The 11,468-nt window shown below is 42.6% G+C and overlaps 1 protein-coding gene across 2 annotated transcripts in view; it reads left to right on the forward strand.

Annotated features, from left to right (window-relative positions):
* BBS12 (Bardet-Biedl syndrome 12) overlaps positions 1-10,317 on the forward strand; it is a 29,788-nt gene extending 19,471 nt beyond the window's left edge. The window contains exons 1-3 of one of the 2 annotated variants that reach the window (XR_008462851.1): positions 1,761-1,867; positions 8,760-8,950; positions 10,207-10,317. The gene's annotated coding sequence lies outside the window, so the exon portion shown is untranslated. Of the gene's footprint in view, positions 1-1,760; positions 1,868-8,759; positions 8,951-10,206 lie in introns of those variants that run through there. The other variant, XR_008462850.1, reaches the window with a different exon arrangement.
* Positions 10,318-11,468: the final 1,151 nt, after the last annotated feature.

Raw genomic sequence — 11,468 nt, forward strand, 5'->3', positions numbered from 1 at the left:
TAAAATCTCAACTTTTGTTAGATTATTAATTAATCTTTGATGTAGGCACTGGAGAAAACATGCATTGGCAGTAATTTATTCCTGATACAGCATCTTCCACTTGTTCCCATGTATACTTTTCCCTGCTCTCCTGCCCCCACTTCCTGAGAGCTTTGTTACGATACTTTTAACTGTCTCATCTATTGCCCTTGTGGAGCATGGAGACTTCTAAAATTCAAATGAGCATACACTATTAGATACAGTAGAACATGAAAAGGGTTGGATGTAGTGCCTACAGAAGAAGCTTTTCTGGCTTTTTAAACCAAATCTGTTTGGGCCATATTCAGCAGGTTCACTGTTCTTTGTTTTCTTTTTCTTCCTTCCTTCCTTCCTTCCTTCCTTCCTTTCTGACTGTCTTTTTGTCTTCCAACTGTTTAACACAGTTGAAAGCTTCCTCATCCTCTTCTGGTCACTGTTGGGCTGAGAAGACAGACTGCATTACTTCTCCCTCAGAAATTCAGTCTTTTGTTTGCTAAAGATTCAGGTTCTCTGCTGCTCCATTCTGTTCTCCATTCTGCAGCCACAGCTGGGAAAAGCATTTATGCTCATGTGTCTCTGTGGTGAAGCGAGCCACTAGGAAAAGAACCAACCTTGCTTAAAAATAACTGTGTTCAATAATAAATTTGTGCATGAGATTGCATTCTAAATCTGAAAATAAGTGTCAGAATTCTTCACATTTAGGAAAAAAGTCCAAGAAATGCATAGGGAAGAAAGGACACCCTTGCTCAGCAACTAGCAGTGCTGTTCAGGTTACCTGGTACCACCGAGAAAAAGAAGTTGGAGTAAGTAATTGTCCTTGAAGGTCTTCTCCACAAGTAATCTTTATGAAAATGAAGTAATTGGCATGGCATTGGTGTCATCTTACCCCACCTGTAATGGCAGGAATTGTGACAAAACACCAGTTTAGTGAAAACACTTCTTACAGGACTTCAGTTCATCACTAGTGGAAGTAATCTGATGTAGGATTGTAAAGACTTTTGTCTATACTTCTCGGGAACATGCAAGTTCTGTAAGTGAAAATACTGCTGTACCTTCATGGAATTGTCATGTGTATGCACTAAAAATAATACCTAGAGATGACTGCCAAAGTCAGTGGAGAGGTGCTGCTTGAGGGCTGTGGTTAAAAAGTAACATCATAAATTCCAACCAAATAGGTGAGGTAGCCTGAGGATACATCCTGGGCATGTCCTGTTCTTCCTTCCACGCACTGTTATGTGGGGAGGCTTTTGCAGACCTGCTAACCACACATTTAGCCTTTTCATTTACATGATAGACCCTTGTCTTCCCCTGCTTTGAGGAGCAGCATCTTGGTAGCTTCAGAGAGGCCAGGCAAGACAATGAGTTTACTCCTGTGGGAAGTAAAAATCTAAAAGGAATGATTTCATCACTGTTTTCCTTCTTGTATTCAAATCAAGAGCAAATTTTCTTATGTCAGTGAAAATGAGAAAGGATGTTGGCTCTGAAATGTCAAAGTGCTACCTAATATCACCACAGTTTGGCTAGCAAACAGTCTGTGAAAGTGATTGCCACCACCCTCCCAATTCCTGTCTGGACACACAGAAAGTTTTCCCTTGTTGCAGTAGGAAGAGCTGACCCCCAGCAGCTGACACCCACAAGCGCACGCTCTGGCAGACCGAAGCCTCTCTCTGGCAGACCGAAGCAAATCCCAGCTGAGCAGGGATTGTTGCTGTTCAGCACAGAGCTCACCATATGACAGATTACATCTTGCTTTCTCCAGGCCCACACAGATGGTGTGAGTGACTAACTGAGGCCTTGATTTTGCACAGCCTACACACTGATGTCATAAGAAAAGGCTAATACCTCTGAGGTGAGTCTCCTTATTTGTTTGTATTCCAACAATAACAGTGGGAAGTGCAACAATGGGGAAGAAATTAATAAAAGAAAAGGCAAACTTCATATTAGGAGCAACTGACATAATGTGTGATGTGTAACCCAAGGAGTGGAACCATCAATATTAATTTGGTCTTTTGAAAATAAATGAATCACTAGATGACAAAGCCCATATATTGATTCAGGAACTGCTGTCATTTTAACATGAAAACTCTGAGATTATTTTGTCTGAAAAATTACAGTTCAATTGTAAATGGAAATAACAGCTGAAATCCAGCATTCATCCTGGCCAGGATGCCCAGTGAATCTCAAAAAAACCAGACTCCTGAGCACTCAGTGGTAGGTACCCTTATTATCCATTCGTTGTACATCCATATGAAACACAAACATGCACTAAAAATGCTAGCCAGACAACTTGATTTCATTTAATCCATTCATATCATTAGTTACAATTAATTTGCCTTGCTGGTCTTTGAGGGAAAGGTTTTTATCATTATTTGCTTCCTGAGGTTTTTCTTTTCACAAGTTACTTGTGGACTGACTAAAGTGACTCAAGGTGTGTGATTAGTCAGCATGAAAGCCCTTAATATTTCTGGCACTCAAGTTAGCCATGTGTATTTTTGTTATTTCCCGCCCCCAGTGATGCACTCTCAGATGATGTACAAGTTTATGATAGGTTGCAGTTGAGGGCAATCTATGCAATAGTATCTTCTTTAAGGAAGAGTTTTGTAGTAAGAGTTTTGTGATAAGAGTTGTATGAGTCGTAAAGATTGTTTGGGGTTTTTTTTCAGCCTTTGTGTCAGAAAGGAATTCATGTGAGTTTGAAAGTGACCAGTTAACATTTTGTCCAGTTCCACAACATTTTAGATGAACCTTTGTGACTGATTTTGTTATAACCATTTAGTTTGTCCAGATGCTTTAGAATAGCCTCAGTTAGAACTTCTATACTGAAGTTAAAAGGGAGGTGTTAAACAGGGCAAAACAGTCTCCCTTTTCCTCTGCCCCATCCTTCACATTCTGGGACAGTGGAGCCTGAAGTGATGTGACAGTGTGGAGTGGTGTCAGGTCCCCTGGACTGGTTTGTGCTGGGAAGCAAAGGCTGAGGAACAGGACTCCAAGTAGAGCTGTCTGGAGATTATCCAGCATTGCCAGGCATGCCAGTGTAATGGTGATGGGCAATCTGATGGGACTGGAGGCTACCATTCTGCTAGGGGAGTGAAATGGGGAGTTGAGTTGGGAGCTGTTGTGAGGAGAGAAAGTGCTTGGGGAAAGGAAAATTGAAAGTCTATGGAAAAACTAAGCTACAGAGTTGTGAAGATTGGGTGGGGAATGAGAACATGGGCTTTGAACTTCAGGAAAAGAGGAAGGGATTAAGAAAAAGAGGGGGAAGGAAACCCAGCTACGGAGCACATGACTAGGAGCCATAGTGAGATCCAAAGGAAAAGTAGTCCAGATGACAGAGCTTGGCATGAACAGCTGAGGAAAGATTTAGAAACAGGCTAGAAACCTGTGCCTGACAGCAGGGGAAGGGAAAGGAACAGGGTGGAGACAAAGGATGAGGAGACCAGACAGGCTGGGGGTGGAGGGTGGGGCAGACAAGAGAAAGGAAGATGAGTCTGTGCCTATTTCAGTGTCCTCCTGGTTTTAATTCCTGGGTCTGAGGAAGATTACACAGCCTTTCCCTTCCTCTGCTGTCTGAAGACTGTCAAATCCACCGATTAACATTCATACATTGACCCTTGCTACTGCCACTCAGTGTCATGGGGACAAGTTTTACTGTTAATGTGACAGAGTAATTGTGGCCTGTGGCAAAGCTGATGTGTCCATCTTGTCCTCCATTATCATCAGCTGATAGCCCTCTTAGGGCATCAGTAGAGAATTTATGAGTTTTAGGTTGGAACAAATTTACATTAACAGATGACTAGGGCTTCTGGGCAGACATTCAGACTGTTAACAGCGCCTGTAACTCCTGCTTTTCACCCTCGCCTCTCTGTTGTGTGCAGTTTGCACCTTCAGCATCCTCTTAAGGGACAGAGAATGCATGTTGTCCTAAGGTTACAGGGGTCTGGTGAGAAGTTTTCCCAAACACCATCTGCAAGCAGTGATATCTTTACAGTGATATTGGATTAGTGGTGAAACATCAATTTACTGTCACTGGGGTAAGGACTACATAGCAACATACAAGCCCTCTTTGCTCTTCAGGTTGCTTTCTGGGATGGGCTTGGTGGAAGACTGCCCTTGATAAAACTAATGAGGGTGTAACAGAACGGTTTATGCAGGCATTTATTCCCTAGTTTTTCCTGAGGGGGTAATATAAATGTAAATTATATGGTGATTCTCATGAACTGAGTAGTGCTTTTCTGTAGAAAGAGATCACTGAGCCACTTCACCTCCCAGATGCTTGGAAGTTAATTATTGCAGGTCAGCTCTGAGATAATAGCCTGGACAGTATTGGGAAAGTAATTTTTTGGCAGATAGCAAGTTCTGTTTTGGCATGTGGACAGCAAGTTACAGTTTTTTTAAACTACCACGAAGAAATGCACTGGACATCTCTCCAAGAAACAAACAAGATTTCACAAGAAGCAGTTGGCTGAAGTTGCACTTACAGTACTTGTAACTTCAGATGTTGTAGGAGGTGTAGGTTTGTGTGCTGGAGTGGTAAACTTAAAGAAATACAGGAATGATTTCAGAGCTGAGAAACAGGAGAGTTTCAGAAAGTGTTTCACCTAAGCTAGTCCCTGCATGGATGGATGCACTGGGGTGTGGTGGAGCAATAATAGCTATACCCACCCCAGCAGTAAATGCAGCTTCAAACTCATTTGGGATAGTTCTCCCTCCCCAGAACCAAAACTAATCCAGGACTGCATAATTTATTTGCACTTCTCATACTGTTCCAGGCCCTAGTATGCTTATATCCTTGAGAGCAAGCTGTATTTACAACAGGTTTTAATGTGTTGTCTGTGCTACTGGAATTGTGTTCGTATTCTGCGTGTGATGCTTGGTGTGTGACCTGCTGCTATGAGGCTTTGTGCTCTGGGGAGCCTTTCAGTGGAGCCTAGGTTTGGGGATCCATGGAAACCATCCTGAAACAAAGAGAAAACAAATGGGAGAGTTGTTGTGACATGCCTTCTGGAAAGCTATTGGTACAGATTGTAACCAAGAGAGGGGGCTTTGGGTTCGCTCTTTTCTACCTACCAGCTAAAATATTCTACAGAAATAATGCAGCGCAAGATTTTGGTTGAGCAACTGGTAGAAATTAAATTCATGAGGTAGTAAAGAAATGGATTTTTCCTTTGTAGCGTCTCACTGATCTCATCTCTCCTTGCCCTTGTGAAATGATGAAAGCTGCATGATGTGGTAACTCTTGCTCCTTGGGAATAGGCTGTCTTTGTTATATTCCTCCACAAAGTTAATTTGACCTTGTACTATAACATCCCAGTGAACAGAAAGAATGTTTTCCTCACCTCCACCAGTCCTGTGAGTAATTTCAGAATTAGCCCACATGAAAGTTAAGACTCTTAGGACCCTTACAAGACAAGAAACTAATTTACTGGAGAATAAAAAAGGATCCGCAGCAGATCTTCCACTATTTCCTGGTCACTTGCTAGGCAGCATAACACAGAGACCTGTATTTGCTTTTGACCTGAAGTGGTTTGTAGTTGATGTGGAAATATTTAGAGTGTTAGAAGTGTTGCAAGTAGGGAGGTTGGACCAGATGATCTCTGGTGCCTTCCACCCTCAACTACTCTGTGTTTATTTGAAGAGCCACTTCTTAAATGTTTGTATGTGTTCTATTCTAAAGGGTTAATAACTTAAATGATGACAATAACAGAGACAGACATTGGCTGCATTTTTATATCTGCATCTCAAGCACTGACTTTCTCTCCCACACTATAGGCAGAAAGATTTCCCTACAATCTCTTAATGTGTGTTCAAGCATTTCCAGTGCCAGAGCATCTGCTTTACCTTGTAGAGACATAACAAAACTGAAACGTGTCTTGAGTCATAAGCATGGGACTTAACATAAAGGTCTTTAAACTGCCTTGACATTGAGCCTACACTTAGACAGCTCAGTCACTGCCCTTCCAGTGGCATGGGGTCAGGAGACATAAATACCTAAATCGTGAGCTTCAATGCTGTGAGAAAGCTGTGGTTTTACCATTGTTTCCAATAAGGAATCTCTCACCTTAATAAACTCGGATTTCTTTGTAATCCAGTATTCACTGAAATGATTTGATTTCATGATGTTTGATTTCAGAGTGTTTTTAAATGAATATTATCAATCTTTATAGCGACGTCGTTTATTGTCTTAGTCTGGAGTAATTTTGCAGATTTCTGTGTACTACTCTATGTAATGTGCCTACAGAAAGAGAGAGTGTGTATGTGTTTATATACATGTTAGAGAGAGAGAGAGAGTGGTGATTTTGCCAATTCTGAACTCTAACCTCCATAAATATTTGTACTTAGAAGACTGTTTCTTGTTTCCCATAAGCTGAGGTCACTACTAGATCTCTTACATCTGCAACAGCTGTCACTGCTTCTAGGCAGTTCAGTTCTTATTCCAAGTGCAATCATTTTGGACCATAATAAATTTGATTTACTTCCAATTTGAGCCTCCCTGTATTGTAAGTCCTCTTATCTTCAGCCACCCTGGGCTGTTCTGTTTCCAACACCATTTGTAAAGACAACCCAAAACAAAGTCTTGACCGTCTGTTACATTCCAATTAAGCATATATTCAGCAAATTTCACTTTAGAGAGACATAAACAGACGCTTTACAGAAATAAAGTACTTTTCTGAACTTAAATGGAGTCTGTAAGAGGTTTGGAACAGGGAAGAGAATTTTTTTTTGTATTGTTGATGTGATTTCTTCCTAATATTTGCACCAGGAAAAAAAAAAAAGATGAAGGGGAAAGAAAGAAGCTGTCATTAAAAAATTCATAATTGAAAATTGGTTAAGAGTCATAAAGTTGTCATCAGAAAATGAAAAGCTGAACTTTTGTTACAGATCTATTTTAAGAGTGGCCATGCAAGATGACTTTCTCAGGTACTCAATATAATGGAGATATGCTTAAAATACAGCAGCTTTTCCTCACAAACTGCACTTACAAAAGTAGCTGAGAAAAAACTCACAGCAACTAATATTTAAAGTGAAATTCAGTTTGTTAGAGGCAGATTTGACCCTGTATGCATCATACAAAGCACCTGAAGCATGCATTTAAGTTCCTGGGTGAGCAGATGAATATTGACTTAGGATATCATTATCAGCTGTTGATGTTGAAATATACAAGTTAGGCAGTAATTTTTCCCCCCAGAAATGCGTTAGCTCAAGCATAAATAATTTACTACAAGATTAAGACACAATATTTCATCTCTCCAGCTCTCTGCCTGGACTGCCTGCACAAAATCCATTCTCTCATGTGAAGATTATCCTCCACTTCGAGGAAGCACTGAGATGGATTTGTTAAGGGCCATCTACCTCATGCCTATTTTGTGATTTATCTTCCTAAGCTGGGGGAGACATCTGGAACAGAGAGTTGTAACATCCAGGAAGTTAGAAGAAAAAGAGAGGGGGAATGCTTTTCCCCCATTCTCATCCTAGTACAACTCGGTTCTTCACAGAACTTCAGAGAGTACGACTCGGTTCTTCCTCTTACTTTGCAAGCCCCTCTTCCCGCAGAGTTATTCTGAAGAAGCAGCAGCCTTCCAGGATTAAACAACTAAAATGGAACAAGAACTGCAACCCCCTGTCAGAGAAGTCTAGCTAAATCTTGCCTGTGTACAAGGTTTCTTATCACTGTGTTCTTGAGATTGAGGAGAAGGTACAGCACAGACACACACCAAATGGAGAGTATGAGGTTTATCCTAGCTGAGGTACTGCATGAAGCCAGGCGACACGGAGGCTATACCCTGCGCCAGATGAGACCTGGCACTCCCTGGTGGGGTGTTACCGGCTGTCTGGCAGTTCCTGAGTTCCTGCAAACCAGAGCCAGACTGTGGGCCAGTGCAATGCTGGAGTCAAAGACACTTAGGGAAGATTTGGCCACGAACTCTGTGGAGGATGCTGCTTTTGACAAGTGAAGGTCTGAGAATTTGGTAGGAGGCATTCATCATCGATACCTGCTGGTGAGGTTTTTCCACTGCTAGCTGAGTGCTAGACAACACAGGAAAAACTTGAAAAGAGACTCAGCTTAACCATCTCTTTCTGGCTAAGCATTACTTGGACATGCACCAAAGAGTAGGGCTGGGAAGCCAAGAAACCTAGAGAACCAAGATGGACTGGAGGCCTGGGGCTGATGTTTCATTTCTAATAGCTGGAATTATTCCTGCTGCCCTAGTGATACAAATCACCTGCTAGTATGTCATAGGGGTGGGAAGATGCATGAGCCAAGGTGTTCCTGTGTGCTGTTGCTTTCTTACAGTTCTAATTGCTTTTCAAAAGCAGGTTTGAAAGTGGTGGGGTTTTTTGGTTGTAACTTTATAGTAAATCAGGTCTTCTGCACATTAATTTAGCACATTTTTCAAACACCATGATAACCTGTGTGACCAAGCATGCCCTGGAGACATAGTCTTAGCAAACCATCAAGGATATGTGGCTGAAACCCCTCGAAAAGCAGCTTCCATGAAAGAGGATTGAAATATTCTGAGGGTGTTGTATGGCAGGATTTGTAGTAGTAACTTCTGGAAAGTCTGGGAAAGTTGTAGGCTGGATTCTTGCACTTGGGAGTGAAAATTGAAAACTGATGCAATTCTTTATTCTGATTTGAAACTTCTCAAAAATTACTTTCATTTTCCTAGGGTTTTCTGTAACCAGACTAACAATAGTCTCTAGATCTCATTTGATTTGTTTTCTGGTTTTTTCTTTTTCAGATGTTCTGAGTACAGTGCAACTGAAATTGAATAGTTTTCTATCGGATAAAGACAGTGTTTGGACATACATATGGTCCACATCTATCTGCCATGGGAATGGGGTGTTTATCGTCTTTGTGAAGTGCCTTGTGTTGAATACAACCCTGAGGACAAGAGCAGCACTGGATAAACCAGGTTTTTCTTTCCAAGAGGTAAGTTATTCCAGTGGAGCAGGGTGTTAGACTTGATAGTCTTTATGGGTCCCTTCCAACTTAAGATATTCCATGATTCTCTGATTCTATTTACAAATATGGCTGGCTACAAAACAATGCAAGACAAAAAGGTAATTTATATAATGGGAGAGGTTAGAGAATTGGTGGGACTTCTGATGGGAAAAGTGAAAGGTAGGGTTAAGGCATTTTAACATGGAGTATGTCTTAAGCAGGCCGAGAGAAGACTTATGAAGGGGGTTGGAAGCAGGGATAATTAATGGTTGGGTGGAGGGGAAGTAGCTGTATGGGTGTAATTGTGTGCTGAGGAAGGGTGGTGGTAGGGATAACATGGTCAAGGCCAAAAGATGGGAAAATGCTACTGCCAAAATTGCTTTAGTCAATGTTAAGAACATTAATGACCATATTAAGAGGCTGGAGTGCATGAGAAAGTAGAATGGAGAAAACAAAAGCTGGCATGTTTTCCATTTGAATAAGAGAAAGGAAAATATATTTTTTCAAAAATGAAGAAAATTGGCAGGCCTTGAGGCAAGCACAGAGCACTTAGGGAATATGACCTTTCATGTTAGCCCTGTAGTCTTTTACTTCTAGGCCTCACAGATAGAAGCCCCAGTGACAAGCTTCTAAAGAGCTCTCAAGCTCATAATTTCACTGGTAGCCACTTAGAGCGGCACAAGTTTCTTAAAGGATCGTCTGATAAAGATTTTGAGCTGATTACCTTACCCACCCTGTCACCACTGGCTTGGGTGCCATCATGGGGGTCAGGGCCTAGAAGGCTCAGAAATAGCAAGGTCCTGTCCTGTGAAACACAGTGTTTGAGCTGCCGGCAGCTTGGTGGCAGGGCTTCTAGTTGGCTAAAGCTGTGCTCCTGCACTTCTGGGGTACAGGGGCTAGCTCCTGTCCTCCTGGCCCTCTTCCCAGAGGATGAAGCTCTGACCTACCAGGTGCCAAAACATGATTTCCCAGGGCATCGCTCAGGGCTTGATGTGTGAGAGCTGTGAATGCCCTGTTGTATGTGCAGAGGAAGACAAGAGTTAGAGAAATAGTTAAGAGAAACTATGAATGCTTAGTCTTTTGAAAAGCTTTTAGGGTTTTGGGTTCTTTTATTGTTATTTGTGGGGTTGTTTGTGTTTTTTTTTTTAAATAAAAACTTCTTACAGGTTTAAAAATTATGTTTTCACCCTTTTCCTTCATCTATCTGAATCTACTTTCATCTTCCCTTCAATCTGCTTTCCAAGAAAGAAGCAAGGACTTTGGAGGACTCTGTAGTGCAAAGAATGCAGCTTCTGTTGCAGAAGAGCAAGAAGAAATGAGGAAGGTCTTTGCTGTTGGCTGTGACTGTCCCATGCTCTCAGGTATAGTGATAACAGTGACATTGCCAGGAAAAGTAGCAGAGAGTGTTGTAAGTGAACAGGCAGCAACAAGCTGGGGAACATAAGGGGCAGAGGGACTCTCAGGAGCGATGGGCCTGAAATCCCCACTCATGGAGAACAACATCAGGCCCTTGACCCTTGGCCATGCCCACAGCACTGTGTGGGGGTGGCTGGCTGACACGGGGGTGAACCTGCGCCTGCCCTGGGCCAGGCCCTGCCGGGCCATGATCTTGCCTTCTCCGTTCATCATCATTAAACCTCTGGAGTGAGGGTGTGGGAAGCAGCGTAACTGTCACCGATTCTGGTAAAGAATTACAGTTTATTGCTTGTAAGGGGGCAGAGCTGGGAAGGGAAGTTGACCAGCAACAAAAATCCTTTACACAGGCACTAGCAAAAGGAGCATTACAAACGACGTGCACTGGACAGCCTGTCTTGCCCTGTGCTTTTTTCTTCATGGGGGTTGCCATTTATTGGCTCTGTGGCATGACAAGATGTGTTGGCTGTTCCAGTTGGGATTGTCCTGGGTTGCTTGGGCTGCCTTTGGGTTGGAGAGCTTCCCAAGGTACAAGCACGAGCAGCCTGCTGCTAGAGAGATTTGGGGCACAAATCATGGATTTGGAAACAGCCTTTACATCCCATTTTGTTGTCAGCTTTGAGCACAAAACGTGTTTGATGGGCTGATATGCTTTATAAACTGTGTATTTGAGAAACACTGGTACTGCTGTTGGAAGGCTGGTGCCAGAGTCTCCACATGTTGCTCTTTGTAAATACCAGTTCATGTGTTTGCTACTGTCAAATGGGAACAGAACTAGTTTCTCTCTGGTAAATGCAGTAGTTACCACCTGGATTCAACAGGTCAGCAGGTTTAATTGTATTGTGATTTAAACAGTTTGATAGTGACAGGACTGAGGAATGGAGATGCCTTGTAACTTCTTCTGGTTTAAAATAATGCCCCAGTTATTTTACTCACGAAGTTAGAGATGTCCGACCTTGAGTCGGGCGCGCTTTCTGCGTCCCGCTTCCAGCGCTTGCCGGAGTGTCCGGCGGCGAGAGCCGATGCGCAACACTGCCGCGCTCCCACGGAGCCTCGCCTCGCCATTCAGCCTGGGCTTCGTCCGGCCGGGCAC

The sequence above is a fragment of the Dryobates pubescens genome, chromosome 24 (genome assembly GCF_014839835.1).
Source record: "Dryobates pubescens isolate bDryPub1 chromosome 24, bDryPub1.pri, whole genome shotgun sequence".
NCBI classification, from domain to species: domain Eukaryota; kingdom Metazoa; phylum Chordata; class Aves; order Piciformes; family Picidae; genus Dryobates; species Dryobates pubescens.